The 16,578-nt window shown below is 45.6% G+C and overlaps 1 long non-coding RNA gene across 1 annotated transcript; it reads right to left on the reverse strand.

Annotated features, from left to right (window-relative positions):
- Nucleotides 1-10,864: 10,864 nt before the first annotated feature.
- Nucleotides 10,865-16,578, reverse strand: LOC144147050 (uncharacterized). The gene is made up of 3 exons (XR_013317805.1): nucleotides 16,351-16,578; nucleotides 15,666-15,752; nucleotides 10,865-11,596 (listed from the first exon to the last, which is right to left on the reverse strand). It is a non-coding gene; the product is annotated as an uncharacterized LOC144147050 (long non-coding RNA).

Genomic DNA, 16,578 nt, shown 5'->3' on the forward strand with positions numbered 1-16,578 from the left:
TGGTGCCCCGACTGTTCTATAAGGCACACCGTACATTTCAGAGAGCACACTAAACTTTTTTACACCCTTTTTGGCCGAAAAGGGTGTAAAAACCTTGTCCCATGGCTAACACCTTTAAAAGGTGTTTTCGCCAAAAAAGGGTGTACGGACGAAAAAAGGGTGTAAGAACAAAAAAAAGGTGTTGAGGATGATCAACACCCTTAAAGGGTGGTGAGGACGCTCAACACCCTAAATAAAGGGTGTTGAGCATCCTCACACCGTTTTTTAAAGGTGATGGCATGCGCAGTACCATGGTGTTGCGCATGTCATCACCATAGCCTTGGAGGCTTGCGACCTATCACCATGGTGTCCTAATGCAATTCATGGCGACAGGTGTATGTCTGGAGGCTCTGTAAGGAAATGAAATTCAACAATTTATGTCTAATGGCACAATTTTAAGTTATATATACAGTGATCCCTCGTGGCATCAAACTCGGATATCTTGAAATATCGGTTAACTTGACATGACACACAAAAAAACGTAGTAGTCTGAACCAAAAAAGAAGAAATAATAGAACTTCCCAATTTCATGCATGTGACGATCACAACATTGGTGCACTAGAGGGACCACTGAAAACCGTTATCAGTGTGCTCACTACACATTAGCATTCAAGTGATACAACTAGACAGAACTGGACCCCCACTACAATTGCAATCATGTTTTCTGGTGGTAGCTTCCAAAAACAATATCCCATGTGATGTGCACCCGTAGAGAACTTGTATTGGTATTTGTCGTCACAACTTTTTTAAAAGGCAGACAACCACATTTATAAGTTCTATTGACCATAAATTGCACAATTTCTTTTGTGTCAAAAATCTTGAGACTCAAGCCGAATGAAACCACGTTTTCCGAACAAACTTTTACAATCGACAGTAAATGTTGCAACACAAAAAAAGAAACAAGAATGTTTGCAAAATTCTGTGCATGAATCCTGAGACTAAAACTAATTCACAACCATAAACTATGATTGAGGTGTCTATTAATAAACATTTTGGCAACTTCTCTTAAAACTTTACAGCCAAGCACATACCAAATATTAAGATACAAGCAATTATGAACTTCCTTCCCTCCGAATGCAATGAGGTGGACACAGCAGTCTGAACTATAAAGAACATTTACCTTTGACCCATCCTATAGCCGGTATTCATTGAAAAGTTTAGCTGTCAATTTCTTCGTTTGGCAACACTGAAATAGCCACAAACATGGCTGATCGCACGGCTCGTGCCACTGCGGCCGCACGCCGAAGAAAAATATAACACCGACGTGCGTCGCCTGCTCCGTTTCAACCGATTCTCAACAGTGGTGTCATCAAAGTTGTTATTAAAAGCACTCGCGTTGGAGTCAAGGCATTACTTTGCGTTCGGCGGGCTAGAGCTTGGAATGTCCAAACCATATCATGCGCTTAGCACGGACAAGTACCGCCAGAATCCAAGCACACCCTTTAGGGTGCTTGGATTCTTTCGCCGCAGGAGCACCCTTTTCTGCCCAAAATATCATAGGTAGGAGCTTTTCCTGCAAAAGCACCCACCTAAAGGGGTACAAAAAGGGTGCATCATCCTCGGTTCACAAATGGCGCTGCAGGTGTGCAGCCACATATGGCACAGTATGACACACAATTACGGTATGAAACATTCGTGCTTTCCAAGCTCCGTTCTATGAGACATTCCATTAAAGCTCAATGTCAGCTGATAATTTACTTGAACTTTCTGACCCACCGATTTTTGAAACATCCATTTATAAAGTCTAATATTACAGCCAAATCGCAGTACAGAAGTTGTATCATTAGAGGATGTTGATTATTCGAAACGGTGTTAAAAATTCAATTTTATGTTCATTTTGCTATACTGCAGCGCACATCCTTCGAGCTTCACTGCACAGCATAAACGTGTTATGCAGTGAAAGCAAGAAGGCGTGCAACAAATCAACTGCACAAAAGTTCTTCGAACCTTAAAACCCTTGGCTTCTCAGCATTTCATCAAACTTCCAATCACGGTAGCTACTCGCAATGTTTAGTGCCTTATTCTTGAGCTGAGCAGAAAAGCTCAATATTAAGGCAGACCAAATACAATATGTATACTTCCCTACGTACTGTGGCTTTATTCTACCCATAAAAGTTGGGTCCCCACTGCCACTTATTTTATTTTACATTATTCTTTTTGCTTCATGAAAAATGACCCCACATAGCAATACCAAGAACTGTAAACATCACAGAACAATGCATATGGGTTCCCTGGTTGAAATGTGATGACATTGTTGTTATAGCAGTATTTTATCATGAGTCTAGCTTGTGCATGGTGCCTTGCATTATGTCCCTGCTGGTGGATGTGGGGTCATTTTTCGATGTTGCAAATGAAAAGCCAACAGCCAGTGCCCATTAGTTTCGTCTAGTATTACGAGGTGCGTCATGGGAACCATCAAACCCGTCTATAGCCCTTTTAAGAGTTGACTAGAAGTAAAATCAGCAATATTATCAATAAAACGCTTAGCATCTTTTTTATTAGCAGCTTTACTGTTGCTACTTGCCATATTTAGGTTTTTTCTGCTTTTCTTAATGACATTTTTGTTTCGCTGAGAAGGTGCATAACCAATGAAAGCTTTTCTGCAAACCTTTGGTAGCTATGCAATTGTTAGAAAATATTTTACTAAATAAGGCAGCTTAAACTTAGAATACTTGCATTTAGAAACATTAAAATCAATTTAAATTGATCATACATTTCTGGCTGTTTTTACACAAAGCTGCACATGGGATATTAAGTGCACCGCGAGGAGGGCTCTGGATTATCTTTGGCAACTTTGGGATATTTATTGTGGACTTAAATCTCCACACATGGGTATTTTCACTTTCTGCCTCCACCAGGAAAATGGCCACCAATTTAGAGAGCTATTCTTACTAGTATTTGATGTACATTTTAAAATAATCTCAAGTATTATAGCCACAAAATTATTCTCTACAACAGCACCCAGCGGGTGCTGTTATAGAGAGATTGTGCACTACACCAGACAATGTACTACACTGTCGAGAGCTTCGACATCTACAAAGCAAGCTAATACTGGTAAAATGTTTCATACCATAATTACTGTGTGTTCAAAGCTCACGTGTGAAGTACAGATACTGGTGCTTCAGCAAGAACCGAGGATGAGCACCCTTCCTGGTTCTGAAAAAAAATAAACATGGAAAAATGCTTTAAGCAGGATTAAGAAACAGGGTTGAAAGAAAGTGAGCAAGCAATTCTTTCAAAATATGCAAAGCAATGCAAACAAATATTTATTTCAACTTCATGTCTACAAAAGACAATCTCATTAAGGCTGGTAATGGGGTCTTGGGTAAAAAAAGAGCAGAGAGCACTTATATAAATGCTACAGGAAACCTTCAAGCCAAAAATTGCTTGAGCACTTAAACTAATCACTGTTGAACAAATTCATGAAAATTGAATGGATGAAAAACCAGCCGTAAACACAGGACACAGTTAAAAGAGAACAACAGGACAAGCTTATCCCGTCGTTCTCTTCCGTACCCTGTGTTTTCCACTGGTTTTTCATCCATTCAAACATGTACCAACTAGCAAAGTTCGATGCCTTGGTATCATAAAAAGACGAATTGTCACTCCTTACAGACAGTTGAAAAAAAAGAAAGTATAAAGCAGGTGACAAAATTAAAATGACAGCAGATTGGTTAACTTTTAATTTTAAGTGATAATATAAAAAATAATGGCATGAATGAAAGTGAGCAGCAACCACAGGACCATGATGCTAGGCCAACATTCCACTTTGAAGCAAAATATCCGCTTTCAACGCTACATAGGCCAAACATGCAATGCGGCAACCCTTTAGGCCCACAAAACCTTCCATAATCTTTAAAAAAGCTACAATTTAGTTGAGAAAAACTGACCACAACAAATTGGAATTGACAACTAGATACAGTTGTCACACCAAAGCAAGCCGGCGAAAGATGAACAGATATCTAGCTGTTCTACCCCCTATTTGTGCCCTAGCCTCTGATCCGCTGCAGCAAACAAAAAAATTGTTTATATGTAGAACTATGGCTCTTGGTCAAACATAGACAGTTCTAATGAAGGAGCCAAGTAGGTTCCGAAACGTTGGGAACGCTTCGGATAAAGTCCTTGGTTAGAGTATTATATTTGTTTCCATCAAACACAAAAAAAATGCATGGTAAAGCGCTAACATTAACTTTGTCTACTGCGGTTCCTTCATGGTGACATCACTACAGGAACCAAAAATACAATACAGTGCATTAAAGGGGCCATTCGGACAACATACAAGTTCGCTTCGTTCGAAATATTTCCTGTTTTATAGTGCCCCACCGCTTCAGCAAATGATGCTGCATTCACTGAGAAATTAATTTAGGTTAAAAGTCTGATTCTCCCACCATATCGTGTGTTTTTGGGATGTCAGCAATGAAGCCATAAGTGCATGTAATCAAACAAACTACTGCGTCACTCGGGTCTGCAGCCTTGCTAGCCATCAGTCCTCCCAGGTGGAGCTACCATACTCATCCCCAAACCGTTGTTTGCCATTGCTTTGTTTTTGACCGCGTCTGCACCTGGCTTGTTTTCGTTACTGTAGAAAGTAATGGTTTTGTGAAACATGAGGTATCCTCGACAAACAGGGTCACGTAAGACAACATCGCCTATGCCAATCGGCCAGGGCCGTGCAAGCCAACTCCAAAGCGGCGGAGTGCTGTGCAGCTAAAACAAGCATAGTGCACGCCGTACCAACAGCAGTGCGCATCGGTACTTGTATGTGTACGCGTATTTTCGTAACTTTCATTGTTTACTGCCCCATTTTTACTGCTGTAAAATGAATATGCATTACATTTAAGCGCAAATAGCTCATTCGGCATGCTTATAAGGCCTGCCCAATTTGCGTTTGCTTTTGCCGGCCTCAGCCAATCGCACAGCTGGGGACATATGACATCATAGGTACTGCTGTGGGAAATGAGCTAGTGGGTCACATGGCCATTCCCTTTTTCCTAATTATATAGCTTATTCGAGTGAAGTGCAGCTAAAAATGGTGTAAGTATGATTCTAACGAGGCAATCTGTCGAATGAATCAAACTTGTGTGTTGTCTGCATGGCCCCTCTAAGCAAAGACAAGGCAGCCAATTTTTTTATTTAGGCTGCCTTCATGCACACAGTACGGGACTCCTGACATATTTACAGTTGCAATAAAAATCAGAAATAGAACGAATATACATTGGACACTCCACAATGTCCAAAAACAAAGGAATAATGTGCGAGTGAGCTACCTAAAACACTGCGACAGAAGATCATATACATCAAGGCAACTAATAAAAACCATGGCTAGTGCATAGCCACTATGCAGCTCATTTGTTAAGAGCTTATGTGCGTCCCCACAAGTTGGCTGTGTATACCCACTGACACCTAACAGAGTCCAAGGTTCGACGAAAACTCGTCAGGGGAGGGTGATTCATTGATGAAATACAAGCAGGCACTCGCCTGGTCAAAAACAAATAAATAAAGACGCCTTGGGGCCCCTACTGGCCCCTTGTTCACAATGAAGAGGGGGTGAAAGGTCGCGACTATCTATAGGTTCGGTGGCGCAGATTGCGCATGTATATCTCGGGGAGATTACCCCGCTACCGGTTAATCGTGTTTTTAGTTGGTTGAATATGCTCTGATCCTAAAAGTAGTCGTGTTGACAGGCGCTTCTCTGATGCGATTATGCTTGCGGAATCCTAATCGATGGAGTGGTCAGTAGCCAGGTGATGATCCGCCGAGGCAATTCAACTTGTATTGCCTTTTTTGACATCGTTCTGGTGCTATTGAATTCTTTTAAAAATTTCCAGTTTCACCTATGTAGGATTAGGAACGAAAAAGAGACGCCGACCAGTCCAAACAAAACGTACTGACGTTTGGGCTTCCAGCACGGAAGCCTTGTTCACAATAAATGCATCACCAGAAGTGGGTCGTTTAAGTGGGCTTCAATAATCGCTGCAAAGAGCGTGCGTAGATCGGGTTTAGATTTCCGTCGTTACGATTGACTGTGTTAGATGTGGTCTGAATGATTAGTGATTCCAGATGTAGCCGTGATGCTGTCACTTTTTCTGTAGCGACGATTCTTGCATTGTTCCAATCAATCTTGTGGTCATTCACGACGGCGTGTTCGGCTAAAGCATTGTTGCGGACGCTTTTATTCTTTACGTCACGTGCGTACTGCTGCAGACGATTCTTATAATTTCCTGATTCCCCGATATACACGCCACTGCAGTCTGCACAAGGTATCTCGTATACCACACCGGGGAAGCGCTCCTTGGGCAAGCGGTCCTTGACTCTCACGAGCTCATGGCGCATCTTTTTGGCTGGAACGTGGGCCACCTGCACGTCATATTCCTGTAGGATACGTGCCAAACATTCACTTGTTCCTGGAAGGTAGGGCACAGGAGCTCACTTCATCGGGGCAGTTGGCGTTCCGTTGCGTTTTTAAAGTGCCTAGGGTAACCGCAGCTAGCCAGGTCGTCCCGTACCTTTGCCGTGTCCACCGCCGCATCCTCGGGCTTCGAGCACAATCTTTTCGCACGCTGCAGTAGCGTTCTAACAACAGCCGTCTTGCGGGAAGCGGGGTGCACGGAGTTGAAGTTCAGGTAGCGGCCTGTGTGCGTTTCCTTGCGGTACATGCTGAAACGTAGCCTCTGGCCCTGCCGAGACACGAGGACGTCCAGGAAGGGAAGTTTGCCATTGGCCCCCTCTTCTGACGTGAACTGAATGGCACGTTCCATACTGTTGAGGTGGGCCAGCAAGCTGTTTGCCGCGTCTTTCTGAACGACGCCGAAACAATCGTCGACATAACGCAAGAACACTTTTGGTTGAGGGGCAAAGGAGGCTAGCGCGCGTGCTTCCAGCGCTTCCATAGTCAGGTTCGCCGCCGTGACCGAAATAGCGGCACCCATTGGAGTCTCCTGCCTTTGCTTGTAAAAATGGCCTATAAAGACGAAGTACGTATTGTTGAGGCAAAAATCTAGAAGCCTACGCAGTTCTGGCACATCCATCGGTGATCTCTTGGGCAACGTCTGATCAGCCTTGAGAGCAGCAGTGCATAGGTTGACAGCCAGGTCAATCGGAATGCTCGTGAAAAGGGACTTCACGTCGAAGGACACCATCAAGTCGTCTTTCTCGATCACGGTGTTGCGAGTCTTCTCGACAAAATCGAAAGAATTACGAATGTGAGTGGTCCCTTTACCGACGAGCGGCGCCAGAACTTGGTGCAGGAACTTCGACAGGTGGCCCTGCACCAAGTTCTGGCTCCGCTCGTCGGTAAAGGGACCACTCACATTCGTAATTCTTTCGATTTTGTCGAGAAGACTCGCAACACCGTGATCGAGGAAGACGACTTGATGGTGTCCTTCGACGTGAAGTCCCTTTTCACGAGCATTCCGATTGACCTGGCTGTCAACCTATGCACCGCTGCTCTCGAGGCTGATCAAACGCCCAAGAGATCACCGATGGATGAGCCAGAACTACGCAGGCTTCTAGATTTTTGCCTGAACAATACGTACTTCGTCTTTATAGGCCATTTTTACAAGCAAAGGCAGGAGACTCCAATGGGTGCCGCTATTTCGGTCACGGCGGCGAACCTGACCATGGAAGCGCTGGAAGCACGCGCGCTAGCCTCCTTTGCCCCTCAACCAAAAGTGTTCTTGCGTTATGTCGACGATTGTTTCGGCGTCGTTCAGAAAGACGCGGCGAACAGCTTGCTGGCCCACCTCAACAGTATGGAACGTGCCATTCAGTTCACGTCAGAAGAGGGGGCCGATGGCAAACTTCCCTTCCTGGACGTCCTCGAGTCTCGGCAGGGCCAGAGGCTACGTTTCAGCGTGTACCGCAAGGAAACGCACACAGACCGCTACCTGAACTTCAACTCCGTGCACCCCTCTTCCCGCAAGACGGCTGTTGTTAGCACGCTACTGCAGCGTGCGAAAAGATCGTGCTCGAAGCCCGAGGATGCGGCGGTGGACACGCAAAGGTACGGGACGACCTGGCTAGCTGCGGTTACCCGAGGCACATTATAAACACAACAGAACGCCAACTGACACGACGGGGACAACTGGACGTGCCTCCTGCCCCGATGAAGCGAGCTCCTGTGCATTACCTTCCAGGAACAAGTAAATGTTTGGCACGTATCCTACGGGAATATGACGTGCAGGTGGCCCACGTTCCAGCCAAAAAGATGCGCCATGAGCTCGTGAGAGTCAAGGACCGCTTGCACAAGGAGCGCTTCCCAGGTGTGGTATACGAGATACCTTGTGCAGACTGCAGCGGCGTGTATATCGGGGAATCAGGAAATTATAAGAATCATCGGCAGCAGCACGCACGTGAAGTAAACAATAAAAGCGTCCGCAACAATGCTTTAGCCAAACACGCCATCGTGAATGACCACAAGATTGATTGGGACAATGCAAGAATCGTCGCTACAGAAAAAGTGACCATCACGGCTACATCTGGAATCACTAATCATTCAGACCACATCTAACACAGTCAATCGTAACGACGGAAATCTAAACCCGATCTACTCACGCTCTTTGCAGCGATTATAGAAGCCCACTTAAACGACCCACTTCTGGTGATGCATTTATTGTGAACAAGGCTTCGGCGCTGGAAGCCCAAACGTCAGTACGTTTTTTTTGGACTGGTCGGCGTCTCTTTTTCGTTCCTAATGTACCCTCCCGGCCAGACGGGATTCCATCATGCTCTCGATTTCACCTATGTAGGATGCGTCGCAATCCTTGCATGGAATTTTGTAGGCAACACCGGGGAATCTTGATTTTTCTAAAGGGTCCTTCACGCGTACCAGCTTCTCATTAAGCCTGTTCGTTGGCACGTATGCAATTTTAACGCCATATGTGCCAGACACCCTTGCAAGAGCTTCACTGATGCCTTGCGTGTAGAGGACGGCAGCGCGGTTTTGCCTGTATTTTTCAGGAACCCTTTCGGGGGAGGCAACTGAAGCCCGCAATTGTTGCGTCCTCACAAGCTTTGAAGGGTAGCCATTGCTGCGAAGGTCCTTCCTTACCACGGCTAGCTCTTGCTTGCGCAGACCAGGCTCAGAGCAGATTCGTGATGCGCGTGAGAAGAGTGCAGCGGCGACGGAGCGTTTTTGGCCTATAGGATGCGCAGAGTCGAACCCCAGGTATCTACTCGTGTGGGTCGGCTTTCGATACACACTGGTTGTAAATCCTTTGGCCGACCGTCTCACAAGTACGTCGAAGAAGGTGATCTGTCCATTATTTTCCTGTTCCATGGTGAACTGGATGCTTGGAACACAAGAGTTTAGATGCTCAAATAAAGGCATTACGTCTCGGCGGTGGATCACACAAAAACAGTCGTCTACGTAGCAGACAAACATCTTGGGGCCGTCTTGTACGAGTATAGCGCAGAATTTTCTAGAGCCTCTAAGGCAATATTCGCACAGACTGCTGAAACGGAAGCTCCCATCCCTGTTCGAAACCGCTGGTCCGTTGAAAACAAAATATATGTGTTCTGCAGGCCAAATTCCAGGAGACAATATAAGTCTTGCGTCTCAATTGGCGAACGTGAAGGCAGAGATGCATCGTTCTCGAGTAGATCCTTGCAACTCCGGACCGCGTAATTTTGCCTGGAATTTGGCCTGCAGAACACGTTTTGTTTTCAACGTATAATGTTACAAGCAGCAGTTTGGAACAGCGATGGGAGATTCCATTTCAGCAGTCTGTGCGAATATTGCCTTAGAGGCTCTAGAAAATTCTGCGCTATGCTCGTACAAGACGGCCCCAAGATCTTTGTCTGCTAAGTAGACGACTGTTTTTGTGTGATCCACCGCCGAGACGTAATGCCTTTAATTGAGCATCTAAACTCTTGTGTTCCAAGCAACCAATTCACCATGGAACAGGAAAATAATGGACAGATCGCCTTCCTCGACGTACTTGTGAGACGGTCGGCCAAAGGATTTACAACCACTGTGTATCGAAAGCCGACCCACACGGGTAGATACCTGGGGTTCGACTCTGCGCATCCTATAGGCCAAAAACGCTCCGTCGCCGCTGCACTCTTCTCACGCGCATCACGAATCTGCTCTGAGCCTGGTCTGCGCAAGCAAGAGCTAGCCGTGGTAAGGAAGGACCTTCGCAGTAACGGCTACCCTTCAAAGCTTGTGAGGACGCAACAATTGCGGGCTTCAGTTGCCTCCTCCGAAAGGGTTCCTGAAGAAGACAGGCAAAAACGCGCTGCCGTCCCCTACACGCAAGGCATCAGTGAAGCTCTTGCAAGGGTGTTTGGCACATATGGCGTTAAAACTGCACACGTGCCAACGAACAGGCTTAAGCAGAACCTGGTACGCGTGAAGGACCCTTTAGAAAAATCAAGATTCCCCGGAGTTGCCTACAAAATTCCATGCAAGGATAGCGATGCATCCTACATAGTTCACTGGAATTTTTAAAAGAAGAATTCAATAGCACCAGAACGATGTCAAAAAGGGCAATGTAAGCTGAAATGCCTTGGCGGATCATCACCTGGCTACTGACCACGTCATCAATTGGGATTCCGCAAGCATAATCGCATCAGAGAAGCGCCTGTCGACACTACTTTTAGAATCAGTGCATATTCAACCAACTAAAAACACGATTAACCGGTCGCGGGGTAATCTCCCCGAGATACACATGCGCACTCTGCGCCACCGAACCTATAAATAATCGAGACCTTTCACCCCCCTTTCATTGTGATCAAGGGACCAGTAGGGGCCCCAAAATGTCTTTATTTGTTTATTTGTTTTTGACCAGGCGAGTGCCTGCTTGTATTTCATCAACACTGAACTAACCCGCCTGAATCACCACTTTATAGACATTGAGCAATTCTTTGAATTGGTTTATTGTAGCAAGCAACCACTTTATGGACATTGAGCAATTCCTTGAATTGGTTTATTGTAGCAAGCTGTCTTGTTTATTTCCTTATTTTTTTGGCATTTCCTGTCTCATTTGAAATTGGGAGACCAGATAGCTTTTACTACGGGTCATGCACTGGTGACAACAAATATTTGATTTCACTTTAAACAATTTTGAGTTCTGTTTTATTGCTCACCAGCCAATGACCTGAAATATAAGAGGCTCTTAAAACATGTGCAGGCATTTCTTTCCTGCACTGTAGTACAACTAATCATGACTTTTATCATATTTTGTTCACAAATTGTAATATTTAGAAAGTATTCAGCTGAATGAAAACGTTATTTCAGAAGCATGCGCAATCAACAAGGCCTCAATGACTCTCCCCACGTGGTTCACTTGTTTCTGTCACACATAACCTGATTGCAGCCACATTCCACCCAAGACGAAGGTAACATACCCTCTGGGATGATGAATATTTAAAATGCCTTACGAGTAAGTGCTCAGCACATGAAATTGTGGCATTAAAACAGAAGATCCGTCTGCGGCATCCTTCACTTGGGGCACCGCTTGATCACAAACTTCGAGAAGCTGAAAAATGCTCCATGCGCCGCTCCAGCCAGCAGAAACAATGGAGGACGCAAGTTGGTAGGTGGACCGTTGGCATCCTGCGATTGTGAAGATTTTTATTTAGTAGATGCTCTTTTTGTACCATTGTTCATTTTTCCTTTAACAAGCAGCTGAACTCCTGCAGGTTCTACGAATCATACAAGCATAATAAAATGCAGCAATGCAGAACAATTGGCAGGTTACCTCAATTTTTCTTTTCTAGGAATGAAAACAATGTAGGTAATCTATACACAACTACAATCAAACCTTTCAATTTTTACCTACTTCACTCCTAACAAGCCCGCATACACGTTAGACATGTGAGAAAGCTGCTACATTTATGCCCACAAACTTAATCAGGCATCAGAAATCGGCAGGGAACGACGTGTTACCTTTAAATGGCACTTTTTTGTTCAAAACACGTAAATGGGCGAGAAAGGCCCATAACTATGATTTCGTACCCTTATCTGGAATGGTTTTCAGGCAATGCTTACATCTCACTTCAGTACCTTCAGGTGGTGGAGATCTTTGAAAACTCATTGCGGGCAAGTGGGTTGTGTTCAAGCTCTCGTATCTTGCCAGCATATGCTGGATTCCAGCATTCCCAATTCAACGTGACGACTCGAATGTGGTGGATGCAAGAAAGAATAAGCACACGCCAAGGGCGTAGCCGGGGGGGGGGGGGGGGCCAGGTGCTCCCCCCCCCCCTCCCCCCCCTTCTTCATAATGTTTTATGCCAAGGCTGGGGTGCGGTTTAGGCAGCCTGAAAAACCGCCTGAAGTTACCTGCAGTTTTAAGGACATTCTTGCTCACATAAAGCTGAAAACAAGGGCTATGTCAACGTCTGATCCCTGCGCCCGCTCCAGATGCTGTACCTGTCAATATATACAGCCCGGCTGCATTTCGCGCCGGATACACCGACAAGCACCGGGAACCTGCCGCGAGCCGATCAAAACAGCCCCACTGTTTCAATGGCGGAACAGCACGGCCGGGGAATGGCAGAACAGCAGGAAAAGCCGCATATAGGCTTACATGTGGTCGGGAGCGTGTCATTCCTTGTCTTTACACTGGTACAACGTATAATCACATGACAGAGCATGTCGCTGTATTTTGTTCAGTCAACTATCAATCCTTGATATGTTTATTTTTCTACTGACATAGCATTTCATTGACTATTGCAGATCCATAATTTCTGCTGTATAAAAAGCATTGCTCTGCCCATGTTGTATTTCCTCCACATCAACAAAACTACACAATTCTCCTTATTGCAGAGCTTTGTTTTTTTGGCACTATTCCACTGTTTCCTTGACCTCCCTCTTGGTTAGAATCAGCATTCTGTATTTGCTTAACCGGAATTTTACTGAAGCCATGTCTGTTTCGATTTAACAGATAGAAATATAATGAAATTTAAGAAACGTGCAACAAGCTCAACATTCAACAGCAGTGCAATAAGGTGTTCTGCTTAGCACAAGTGTACTACTCACGTTACTAGCACAAAAAATAACAAAAGGCGATTACTTAAGGATGAAGACGCACGTTTGCTAGCTTCACCGCCATAATATACGAATGCGCCGCATGTACAGTCCACTGCGATTCGATGGTTGTCGCGGGAAAGCTACTCTTTCAAACGAAGCAGAAAGAACACCAGCTTTAGCAAATATTCCATGCAAGTTTCGTTATCGTCGGCGTAATAAAGGGCAACCAAGTCCAAGTCTGCGCTTGATAACAACGAATGTACAGCTTGAAACCCAAAGGGTGGCAAGTCAGTCGTGCGGGCCATTGTTGTATCATGGAACAGCCAACAAGGGAGCGAAGAGTGCGAAATCTCGATTTTCATGGTTCCGAAACGAAACCGTGGGCTGGTGGCACGCTTGGCCGCTCGATGCTGGCGCGATAACCTTCAAATCGTGCTCGACTGTACTTCATAGCTGACAAGAAAACTTAATAGTCCCTTTTCTAAAGGAAAATCTAAAACACGAGAATCTTGATAGCAAACATTCAGTGTTGGCCTCCACTTCCTCCCGACGAACTTCGGGGACCGCGCGCCACTCACGAGCGCACTCATGATCACGCTCACGAGCGCGGGTCCGCCTAACCACCTGCTCTGCGGACGAATGATTCGCCCGTGGTTTGCCCATAGACCAGCGAACGGGAATTTAGGTGATCCTAATTATCATCACCATCTAAGCTCCTTAAAGGAGCCATGAAGAGAAAACACAAGTTTGGTTCATTCAAAAGATTGTCTCATTAGAATCATACTGACACCACTTTTAAGCTCTGCTATTGGCGGAGGCTGGCAGAAGCAGACGCCAATTAGGTAGAGCTTACAAACTAGACGAATGAGCGATTTGCGCTTAAATTTAGGGCACATTCTTTACAAAGCAATAAGAATGATGGGACAAACAGTGGAAGTTACGAAAGCACATGTAAACATAGAAGTACTGATGCGTTCTGCTGTTCGTACTGCGCACAGCATGCTTGGTTTAGCTGTGCACAGCACTGCGGGGCTTGGGGTTGTCTCAGACGACACTGGCCGATTGACGCAAGCAACGGTGTCTTACGTGACCCCATTTGTCGAGCGAGCACTGTTTCAGGGAACGAATATTTTCTCCCAGAACAAAAACAAGCCAGATTTAAATGCGGGCAAAAACAAACCAAACGCTTGCCACGGTATGGTGGCGCCATCTAGGTTACAGAACGTAAAAAAAAACGCGGGAACAAACCAACACCGCTGTACAGGGTGGAGACAACCTTTGAACGGTCCCGTGCCGCCGCAATTGGGCCAACAGGCTCAACGCGTTATTCTTTTCGTTTCCCACGAGACCTAGCAACGCGAAACAGACAATATGATTCAAACTTCTTCAGTAAACCGCGTTGCGGCGATAATTTTAGCGCGGTTTTGACACAATGACTTGCTTCGGCGGCGAGCGAGCAACCGAAAATGGCGGCGCCAGCATATACGTGTCTCTGCCCTGTACGGCGGATGCGTGAATGAAGGTACTCTAGGCTGCAGAGCGGTCGGTTCCTGTGATGTCATTTGGGACCACGAAAACACACGATTGAGTGGGAAAATCAAAATTTTAACCTAAATTGTTTAATATCTCAGTGAATAAAGCACCGTTTGTATCCAGACAAGCGCTGGGGGCACTATAAAACACGAAATCTTTCGAATAAAACCAACTTGCATTTTCTCTTCATGGCTCCTTTAAGGTGGGCTTTACAGTTAGCGTTGAGCATACACAAATCGCATGTTAAAGTCAGTTATTTCAAGCATCGTTTGCAAAACAACGCGCAAGATGCCTTGCCTACATATTTCCCCGTCCCATCTTTTGGTCGACCACGGCCCCCCCCCCCGAAAAAAAATTCCTTGCGCCTGGCAAACGCCCAATCAGGAGTACGTTCAGCATGCACGTCAGTTGTTTAAAAAAAAGGGTGTAATGTATTGCTCAGAAGACTCAATGCCTGCACGCATCTTGGAGCAGCAACGGCTTTGGCAGATGCGTTTGAGTGGTTTCCCTCTCTCATAACATCCACAGTGCTTTCAGGAAAAGCCCCAGGCCTTGCAATTAGCATGTTCCAGTTAAGAATAATGCAGCTGATACTTTACATTTTCAAATCTTTTTCTTTGTGGAAGGATGTTTCTTTATTGGCGGTACAGCACTAGCGTGCGTAAATCGCAGCCTTCAGAACCCCAATCAGGCCTGTTTAAATGGTACGGGCAGTTACATAACTATTTGAAAAAGTGGACTGCAAGGACTGTCAATTCACATGATAAACATCCAAAAAATAGCTGAAAACAGAACTGGTAAGGCTTTATCGAAGACTAAACTACAAAGGTAATAACATTTTTGTGTCACCACCTAAGAAATATGGCTTCACCGTAAACATGACTAACACCAGGAAGTTCGTATACATGGTGATTAACTGCTACGCCCACATTATGATTTTGGGTGAAACTTTGAGTTTTCCGAAATTAACAATAAAGGTTGCCATTGAGCGCCTACATGTTAGGTTATGCATGAAACACCAATAATTGTTACGGGGGAGAGAACTTGTACATACAAGTGATCGAACAATATTCAAGTATGATAGCCCACTGTGCTACCAAAACTGTGTTTGAAAACTTACGTTCTGGCGGCCAAACACTGTTGACAATGCTTGTGGCTCTTGTCCGGTTGAATGGAGGGACGTGATGCGCTCAGACCGTCCAGAGGTCTAAAACGGGATGACACATGATTACCACACATGCAAGAATGGAAATGATTAGGTGCACGAATGTTACGTCTCGGGCAACACAACATTCAGCCAAAATCACTGCCCGCGTACCGCGGCACCGTACGCATGGTGAGGTGGCTCGCCGCAAACGCAACGAAGCTTGCGAGGCGCGCACATTCGCTCGCAAACGATTCTCCCTCGCAATTCCCAACACGGCACAAACGACTGCGGTGATCAACGAAGCCGAAAACGCTGCGCAGCACAGTTTAGAGGAGTAGCCGCCCGTGTTCTGATAAACTACGCGTAAGACGTGGTTCGCAGTGGTGAACTCTGAAGCTGTTCAATATAGTGCTGCGGAATGGGAAACGTTACTGAGTTACTGAGCGCCACGAGCGCCAGTGCGTTTAGCGCTCAATGCAAGCACCACAATCTTTCGCACATCGCCTTTCTAGAGACGAGCCCTCTAGGTTCAACCTCGCCAGTTCAGTTAAACAATTCACACACGCGTGCTCCTGTTAACGAATCCTTAAAGCGGCGATGACAGCTACAAACGACATCCAGTGACAAGAAAGGCGGCAAATGTGACGAGACAGCTTACCGAGAGGAGCCGACGCAGAAGAGCGAGCGACGTTCAGAGGCAAGCGCCAACGAAATTAGCCGTCTTCAGGTGGCAAAGTTGTTCTCAAATACTCCATCGCGAAGTCGAACACGACAGACACAACCGAAGACGACGAGGTGCCCAATTAATCATAATAACTGCGCTTGTTTAACCGCACACCACTGTAAACACGTAAGACGGGTCACGGGGTATCTGTTCCGGAATCCG

The sequence above is a fragment of the Haemaphysalis longicornis genome, unplaced genomic scaffold (assembly GCF_048455015.1).
Source record: "Haemaphysalis longicornis isolate Haplotype H1 unplaced genomic scaffold, Haemaphysalis longicornis Haplotype H1 scaffold_7, whole genome shotgun sequence".
NCBI lineage: Eukaryota > Metazoa > Arthropoda > Arachnida > Ixodida > Ixodidae > Haemaphysalis > Haemaphysalis longicornis.